At 39.5% G+C, this 9806-nt stretch overlaps 1 protein-coding gene across 1 annotated transcript in view; it reads left to right on the top strand.

Moving 5' to 3' along the window:
- Positions 1-428: 428 nt before the first annotated feature.
- Positions 429-9806, top strand: part of Dhrs9 (dehydrogenase/reductase (SDR family) member 9) — an 18703-nt gene continuing 9325 nt past the window's right edge. The window contains exon 1 of the mRNA XM_013027347.1: positions 429-580. The gene's annotated coding sequence lies outside the window, so the exon portion shown is untranslated. The remainder of the gene's footprint in view (positions 581-9806) is intronic.

The following is a 9806-nucleotide window of genomic DNA, read 5'->3' on the forward strand; positions in this document are numbered from 1 at the left end:
AATGAAAACGCTCAAGGATAGCATCCAGGCCTCCAGTTCAAGCCCTAGGAATGGCACCAAAAAAAAAAAAGAAAAATATTACATGAAAGCAGATGGTCAACAATAATTCTAGTTTGCAAATTGAAATATTATCCTGATGTACCAGACAGTTTATGAAATGTTTCTCTGTCATATTACTTCATCTGTTCTATGTAGTGAAAAGATTGCAATCACAGGTACAAGAGTGCTCTGGTCATATTGAAGTTCCTTCTGCAGCTAGCTAAGTTTAATTTCTCAAAATAGTGATGATTCCTTTGGAAACCTGTGACCTCCAGCTGCTTTGCTTCCTTCATCCACTGAGGAGAAGCTTAGTCATCACTCAGTGTCATAATGGGTGTAACTCACAGAACGAGGAGAGAACTAGAGGACTCACGCCTGTAGGTCTCAGAGTTTGTGAGAAGCACAGGCACCTCAACCACAAGAGGATCAGCGTGCTCAGGTGACGCTGCCTTCCCCTGGGCACCTTAGGGAGATTGCGATTGACTGAGCAAGAAGAGCTGCAGCAGTTACGAGCCTCAAGTCATCTTTTGTAAGTTAACCGGTGAGTGAGTTTGATTGTTTACTTCTTCAATAATCAAATCAACCTAAACTATCTTTGGCATTCCTCACTCCTACAGAATGAATCAAGTTGTCTTTCAGGCTGTGATCAACTACCAATACTTCTTTAATGAAGTCCATTAGCAGGCAGTGATGTGAGCTAAGTGTGTCTCAACAAGAAATGTTGTCAGTGTAGTCCAGATCCTGCCTTGACCTCTTCCAGGACTCTCTGTGAATGTCCTTAGCACTCAAGAGTCCCAACCTTTACCTCTTCTTGTCCCTCACTCCATGCCTATGTGATGCCTCCTGTGGATCTTAAGGTTAAGTGGCAACTGGAAAGAGAAGAATTCCAAAAGGTTTATGAATCTTAGATGAGTTTCTTACTGGAGCAATGGATTTACTGCCAAATGCAAGTCTGGTCTGTTTGTGACTTGCTTTAGATATGTTATCAAGTGTGGCTCCATAAACATGTGGAGAGAGGGAGGAGGCAGGGAGGGAGAGAGGGAGAGAAGGAGAGATAGAATAATGAAAGGAAGCAGAAGACTTCAAATTTGAATCATTTGATTCCTGGATACCGGGAGGACAGTATACAACCCTTTCAGATATGAAAGGATTGTTTTTGTTTTTTATGATCCAGTGACTTGGTATTTCAACTTTGTGTGAGTGTGTGAGTGTGTGTGTGTGTGTGCATGCGCGCACGCACGCGCGCATCTCCCCCTCTCTCTCAGGTAAGAGACATAGTCAATTTAGGGCCATTTAAATGTCTCTGAGATGTCCCATGACACTATTAGCCCAAAGATAAGGATTGTACTTTATCTGAGCATTGCCTGGCCTATATTAGATGATCTAAATATATCCTGGGCTTCATGATAAAAGCAAAATGCCTAAGGTCTTGGAGTTGTTTAAGTTTTAAGAAAGATGTCCTATTTTAGAATAAATATCAGCAGTGGGTGGTTAAATACTAGTAAAACTGTTGCCTCATATATTTCAAATGAGGAAAAGGGAAATTGATTTTGAAACCATTGACACAAATGTTACTTTTTTAAAAAGGCAGTATGTAAAATCGATACTTTTCTACTGCATGAAAATAAACCTGAAGAGCTAAACATACTTCCTGCCTCTATGCAGACATTCTCTCTATTAACTTTCTTTGAAGTTTGGTGACCCTAAATTAGAACAATGTACAACATATAATCCATTCGGGTCCACATTGCAGACCTCAGTGATCATAAAGTAACCATGGATTTCATAGCAATTCTTCACCTACCAGAATTGTATCTATATTGGCAAAATAATAAACCTAGAATGGACTGGGAATAATACATTAATAATTGAAATGATATGATAGATTATAATTTAAGTGTTTTGAAGAGAGAAAAAGAAAATCAGAGATGCTTTGATCCTTAGGCCAAAATCTGCCAGATAAATGGGGCAAGTATTCCTTATGTAGAAGCGGGCCAGCACACCTGCACACACACTGAGGCTGCGGTACCAGAAAACTGATTGTACCCCCCGAGGAAGCATGCATACGCTCCTCCACACCTGCTTGTCCTGCCACCCAAGGTCCAGCCTCGGTACCCAGGGCTGCCTCCCTCTTTCCTGGAATCATGATTCAAGAGAAATATAACTCAACAGGCTCTGTTTCATCCCATTGACTGGGGGAAGTGAGCTTCCTGCGATGATGAATACAGCAGCAGCGGTATTTCAATCAGTCCTCAAAACCTGCAAGCATCTTTCATGTAACGTCCCTTGTCTTAAATGTTTTTAGCTTTATTTGGTTTCTGAGTTTCCAGTTTCTGTGAATAGTCTATTTCACAGAATGCGTTAGTTATATGAATTTATCCTGTCATTAGATTCACTGTTTATTTTCCTTAAAGAGAATTGCAATAGAAGTCTGAAAAGCCACTTAGGTGAAAAAAACAACTTTGCCTTTACTAAGAAGGCAAAAAATAATGAGTTCTGTGTGATTTAACCACATTTACAGTACTTAAATATAAGAGGAGCATGTATGTTCTCTGCAGTTAATATGAGCAAGCTCTAGTAAGGTAATCTGCAAAAGAAAATATTCAGTTGTTGCTAACTACTGTTTGATGTATTTCTGCTGTCGACTCAACATGAGCTATATTTTTTTTGCAGAAATTGAAAGCAAATACAGATTAAACAAACGTATTTATATGATTGGCTAGTTTTAATATTGTTTTCTGAAAGAATATCTGTTCTGGAGTTATTTGGAAATTAAAAAATGGTCTAGAAGGAAGATATTCAAGACCTTATGTCAAAAACTGAACTTTACAACTTTGGTGCAGGGGGGGAAGGGGGAACTGTGGGGAGTGGGGAGAGATGGGAAGGGATGGGAAGGGGAAACAAAGGAAGAGGCAACAGTGGATTGGGTGGGGCGGGGGGAGGATGGGAAGGGATGGGAAGGGGAAACAAAGGAGGAGGCAACAATGCTTGATAAGAAATGTTCTCATTACCTTGCTCATGTAATTGTAACCCCTCTGAACAGTATTTTCACAATTAAAAATAAAAGAATTCAACTATCTAGGAAAAACCCTACTACTATTTTTATATTTCTATTTTATAGTCTGGCTCAATGGCTTAGACTGTAATCTCAGCTCTGGGAAGCTGAGGAGAAGGACAGAGTTCTAGATTACCCTGGACTGTACAAAGTCCCTGTCTCAAAAAGGAAAAAAAAAACTATGTATCAGTAATTGAAACATTACTCTCTATTTTTAATTAAGTGTGTCACTTTTTAAGGATCAGAAGAAGGTAGATAAAAAAATAAAATTAAGAGTTTATTGTTTGTGGTTTTTTCTGGGTTTTTTTTTGGGGGGGATGGGGTGAGGGTTCTGTTGTTCTTGTTATCCTTGGTTGTAGGGCTTAAACTCAGGATCTGGGCACTGTCCCTGAGTTCTTTTGCTCAAGGCTAGCACTCTATCACTTTGAGGCATGCCTCCACTTCTGGTTTTCTGGTGGTTAATTGGGGATAAGAGCCTCACGAACTCTCCTGCCTGGGCTGACTTCAAACCATGATGCTCAGCTCTCAGCCTCCTGAGTAGGATTACAGGATTACAGGTGTGAGCTGTGTTTTTAAGTTTCTCACTAAGAAAAGAGACCCAGGAAGAGAAATTGTAGAGAAGCAGAAGTAGGTCAGGGCAGTGCAGTATTTTCTTCTAGCTGCTGACAAGTAGTTCCTATGTAAGCATCCTGTGTGGCAAAAAAAAATACTTCTCCTTTTTTGGTTGCTTCCAAATCACTGAGGCCTGATAGGATGTTTTTGATAAAGTATTTTCATTCCTCCTGCCACCCACTGATGGCTTCTGTCTTTATAGCTCTTTCCCTTCTTTTCACGTGATCAAAGCATTCAGAGACATTTGAGCCCTAGACATTACTTGGCAAAAGACTTTATGTATGATACCTAGCCTATCCCAGAAAAATTTCAGTAGTTAAACAGATAAATACAACATGAATGCTTCTCAGAGTGTTTGGAAATTATCTCAATTGTAATGTGAATATAATATTAGTATAATTCCCATCATCCTTCTGTGCCATGTGCCTGGGATAACAAAGACATATCAAGTTATCATCAGATTTCTGGAGCCAGAGTAAAGACTTCTTCCATCTTCCTTCCTTTCTTCCTTCTTCCTCTCCCTTTTCTTTCTTCCTTCCCCTCTTCCTTCTCTCCTGAAACAATACTGCCCAAGAGCCTAATGCCAGACACCAGGACTTGGAAAGTACAACCCAGCCCCAATCCCCAGAGTTAGGTGGGAATGAAGACAACAGGGATGGGGCCACAGTGTCTGGATAGCAGTCCCCAAATCACGTGTATATGGCATCTTCACCCTCTTAGCCTACATATCTGAGCTGATACTCATCTATAAAAGAGAAATCATTCTTATTTTATTTTGTTTTGTTTTTACTGTGAAGCAGAGTCGCACTTACATAGCTCAGGCCAGCCTCAAACCTGACATCTTCTGGTCTCAGACACCGAGGTGCTGGGATTATGGAAATGAATTACCAGGTTTGGTCCAAATGGAGATCATTTTATCAGGGGTTTAAATGTAGTAAATATTTGTAGATCCTGCAGAGACTTAGAAAATGCTAAGCACTCACCAACCATAGCTGTTACTATCACTTGTACCTGACTGAATGAACTAAGAATCTCAAGGACTATGGGTTTCCTGTGCTATCCATGTGAAGGGCACACGAGAAGAACCCGGCAGGGTCCAAAAGGTACCTGGTCAGAAGGTTCAGCCAGAATCCAGACCTCATCGTTACCATGCGTGCTACTTTGGTCATTTCTAAAATCATAAATGATATCATACATAAATATGGTCTTCTTCACTGCCTTCTGTCCTTCTGATGAGAAAAGTATTTTTCTTTTTTATTAATAAGTTTTTTATTGTGAAAATGCCATACAGCGTGGTCACAATTACATGAGCAAGGTAATGAGTACATTTCTTATCAAGCATTGTATTTTTCAAAATCATAGAAATTAATGCTTTTAGTCACAGGATATGAACAATAGCTTACAGGTGAAAAAAAAAATCTTTCCTGCTAAGCCATTAAAAACCAAAAACATCAACCAGGCACTGGGGGCTCACGCCTGTAATCCTAGCTACTTGGAAAGCTGAGGTTCAAGTAAACAATCCAAAGCCAGCCCAGGGAAGGAAAATCCTTGAGACGCTTATCTCCAATTAACTACCCAAAAGCCTCAAATGGAGATGTGACTAAAGTGGGAAAGAGTTAGCCTTAGAGAAAAACCACTCAGGGATAGAGCTGAGAGCCCTGAGTTCAAACCCAGTAGCAGCCCAAAAAACAAAAACTATTATCAATAAAATATTACCAAGAAACCAGTGATGGAATTTCCAAAGCAGTACATCTGGGTGCTATGAAGTTCTGGACCCATGAAACAAGGATTCTTTTATTTTGTTTTTTTTATTTATTGTGCAAATACCATAGAGAGAGGTTACAATTACATGAGCAAGGTAAAACAAGGATTCTTAATTGAGGTTATTTTTTTTTAACCTTAGAGACATTTACAGCTTGGGGAAAGCAAGGGAAGGGTGATATTGTCCAAAAAGAAATGTATTCTTTATCTGATTCATGTAACTATGTCCCCTCTGTACATCACCCTTGACCCAGCAATCTCACTTTTGGGCATTTACCAAAATGATCACAAACAAGACCATATTAAAGCTACCAGCACAACTATGTTTGTTGCAGCATTATTTACCATAGCTAAGATATGGAACCAACCCAGATGCTCCTCAGTAGATGAATGGTATATATACACAATGGAATTCTATGCCTCTGTCAGAAAGAATAACATTGCCCCATTTGTTAGGAAAATGGAAAGACTTGGAAAAAAATATATTCATCGAAGTAAGCCAGGCCCAAAGAAACATACGTCTCATGGTTTCCCTTATTTTCAATAACTAGTATATGTCTGAGTCAAGCAGAAAAGGTCAGATAAGGTGATGTTAGGTGAAATGAATCCTAAGATAAGTATTCAAATGTTTTTTTTCTTTCATGCAATTGTTTCTAACATATTTATAAGATGATTTCTTTGTTGCTTTGTATGTCCTCCCCCACGGTATAACCCCTGCTTTCACTGTATTTGATGTTGGTATAATTTGTGGAGGGGAAGAATAAAAACAAATCGTTTAAATAGGGATACAGGTAGACCCACTGCAACAATGAGATGTACAAGTCGTTATGTAGAAAAACAAACTTTACAACTTTGGCGGGTGGGGGGAGGAGGGACAAAAGAGGAGGCAACAATACTTGGTAAGAAAGGCACTCATTATCTTGCCCATGTAATTGTAACCCCTCTGTACAGTATTTTCACAATAAAAAAAGAAATTAAAAATAATAATAATTGTAAAAATATTTACCAAAATAAATATTTTTATAAACAGATATTTTGGTAAATAAAAATATTTACCAAAATAAAGATGGCTCAGTGGTAGAGCACTTGCCTTGCATGCATGAGGCCCTGGGTTTGATTCCTCAGCACCACATAAGCAGAAAAAGCTGGAAGTGGTGCTGTGGTGCAAGTGGTAGAGCACTAGCTTTGAGCTGAAGAGCTGAGGGACAAAGCCCAGGCCCTGAAAATAAATAAATAAGGAGAGAAAGATTTAAGCAGTATCTGAAGACATCCTTCTTGGGAAGAAGAGTTGCTGGCTTCTAGGCCAAAGATGCTAATGAGCATGCTATAATGACAGGTCAGAAGTCCTTATGTGGCTCAGAATGTCAGAAGGCAGAGGATTATGGGTGCCTCATACCCATAATCCTATCTACTCAGAAGGCTGAGATTGAGAAGGTCTTGGTTTGAAGTCAACCTGGGCAAACGGTTTGTGATACCCTATTTCAACCAAGAGCAGGCAGCATAGATAGGAGGACTGTGGTCTAGCCTGACCTAGGCAAAAGGCAAGATGTTATTGGAAAATTAACAAAAGCCACAACAGTTGGGAGCCTGCTTCATTTGGTATACCACCTGCCTAGCAAGTGTAAGCCCTTGAGTTTAAACACAAATAACACTAAAAATGTCAGAAGGCCTGAAGTTGAGAAGCGCAGCCCTAGATATTAGCAACATATGGAACAGGCAAAGTGCAAGTGTTCAGTCAATTTAGTTTGCCAGGCAGTTTTGGAGGTAGATATTATGTCACTGCTTTTTGCAGATAGGAAAAGGCTAGTTGAAAGATGAGTCAATTATTCAAATCTCTTCAGTGCTCATAAATACACCTCTGCCTACCAGATTCTGAAGTTCAGACTCCTAAACTCCAAACTCCCCTGCTTTGAGCCAAGAGGTTTCAACTCTTACTAAACAGTTTGCTGTGAGATCAATTTGAAGGCACAGCACATAGGCAAACAACTGAAGCAACTGAGTCAACTCGGGTCAATGCCCCAAGTCTGAATTGTTGGAAGCAGAGAGCCACGGAGAGGGGACCAGAGTTATGGAGTGTGGTTGAGGCAGCCTTGTAAGTTGATGTTACTCATTTACTCACATGAACCAATTGGCCATCAATCAGCCTCAGGGTACAGGTCATGTTCTCAATTCCTCTGACTCGGTACTGCTGCTCCCAGATGGTGTTTTGACTAAAATACTACCAGAGGTCAAAGGTGAGTATTGGCTTGTAGCTAACTTAGTCCAATGACCTACAGGAATGTGGAATTTAGAGTCAGAACTATCGTTTTGGGACAATAATATTTGGGATAAGAACATGCTTTCAAAACCATAGGTCAGAATTAGTCCCTAGCATCCAGGTTACACTCTAAGACACAACCCTCTGCAACAGCCCTCAACCATTGGGGCAGGCATCTAATTAAACAACCACAATCAAATGGGAGCCCATCCTTAGCTACTCTCCTTTGATGTTACCAGGAAAAGTGACTTATGTAGGGAAGGAGGGGGGAGGTGTCAAGGAGAAGATGGTAGCTATTTTAGTTGAGTTTCTGTTTTCTCCAGGGGTTGTATGGGTAAACTTACTAAAGAGTAGAAGACAGACACCTTGGTATCCAGCGTCACTAACTAGACTCTGAAATCCTGGACTTCTTACTTATTTTGTGCATGAAACTGAAAGCAATCCAATGCAAACTTTTTTTTTTTTTTTGCAGAGCTGAAGACTGAACTCAGGTCAAGTGCTATTCCATTGAACTAAATCTCCAGCCCCTCAAAAAAAACGCTTTTATTTTTTACTTTGCCAAATTTTTAACTTTTCTTTTTTTTTGAAATACCCTCATCTGTCCGTAGGTATATGTAGGAGACTGTTCGATGGATACCAAACTCCATAGATGCTCAGTTCTCTGGTCTAAAATAGTGTCTGTGTATATCCTCCAGCACACTTTAAATCATCTCTGGATTATTTGGCCTATCTAGTACAACACAAATGGCTCATAAATCCTTAGGGAATGATAATAACAAGGAAAAAAGGTCTACGCGCATTCAGTGCAGATTCAATTCTTAAAACTATTTTCAATCAGCTCTTGGTTGAATCTTCAGATACAAAAAATACTGACATGGAGGACCAATTGGAATTTCACACATAGGGAAAAGCTAAAGGAAGAATCAATCTAGGTTTCCCCAACATAAGCGATTCACATTTTCATTTCATCTCCATTTATTTCCATATGTTGTTTTCAATATGTGTGTACATGTTATTATTTTCTAATGTTTTTGACATCATGTTCCTTATCAAACATTTTAATGCATATTTCCTTAATTAGTAGGACATTTTCTGCAAAACTATAGTATAATTATCAAAATAGGAAAATTGATATTGATGCCATTTTATTTGTTAAGTGTACATATCTTCAAATTCCATTAGTTAACTTAATAATGTTCTTTCTGGACATATTGAAAGTATTTTCTGGTCTACCATCATGTGCTACATTGAGCTGTATTTTCTCTTTAGTTTCCTTTGATCTGGAAATCTTGTCTTTCGTCTTTCATGATTTTCATGTTTTTGAGCAACACAGGGCACATATTTTACAGAATTGAAGGGTATGTAACAAGCTTGGATTTTCACACAAAAGTCTTGTGCCCTTCTACTGCTCCGTGGCAGTGGTTTGTCCCAGAAATAGTAATGTCCATCTGCTTTGAGGCACAAATTATCTACTTGGCTAGTGAAAGACCCTTCCACTTTGGATATGCCCCAATGTTCTTTGACCACTTTTTTGCTTTGTAGCATATGTTCCTGGCTCATTTTTGTACTTTCCCACCTCTAACATTAACTTTACCAAAGATTACAAATATGAAACCTAGAAATCAAGCTGTGAAGAAAGTCCAGTGGCTCAAACTTGTAATCCTAGCTACTTGGAGGCTAAGGCTAGGCTGATTGTGGTTTGAAGCCAGCCTGGACAAACATGAGGTTGTAATCTTAACAGAAACAAATGTAGGTGTGGTAGTGTATATCTGTCATTCCAGCCACTGTACGGTGCATAAATAGGGGGTTTTTGGTCTAGGCTAACCTTCAAAATGCAAGATCCTAGTTCAAAACCAACCAGAGCAAAAATTGATGGAACCATGGCTCAAATGGTACTACATCTGCCTAGCAAGCATGAGGCCCTGAAGTCAAACTCTAGTACCTCAGAAAAGAAAGAAAGAAAGAAGGAAGGAAGAAAGAAAGAAAGTAGAGGAGGGAGGGAGGGGGGAAGAAGGGAGGAAGGAAGGAAGGGAGGAAGGAAGGAAGGAAGGAAGGAAGGAAGGAAGGAAGGAAGGAAGGAAG

This window comes from Dipodomys ordii, unplaced genomic scaffold (genome assembly GCF_000151885.1).
Source record: "Dipodomys ordii isolate 6190 unplaced genomic scaffold, Dord_2.0 Scaffold5, whole genome shotgun sequence".
Lineage (NCBI taxonomy): Eukaryota > Metazoa > Chordata > Mammalia > Rodentia > Heteromyidae > Dipodomys > Dipodomys ordii.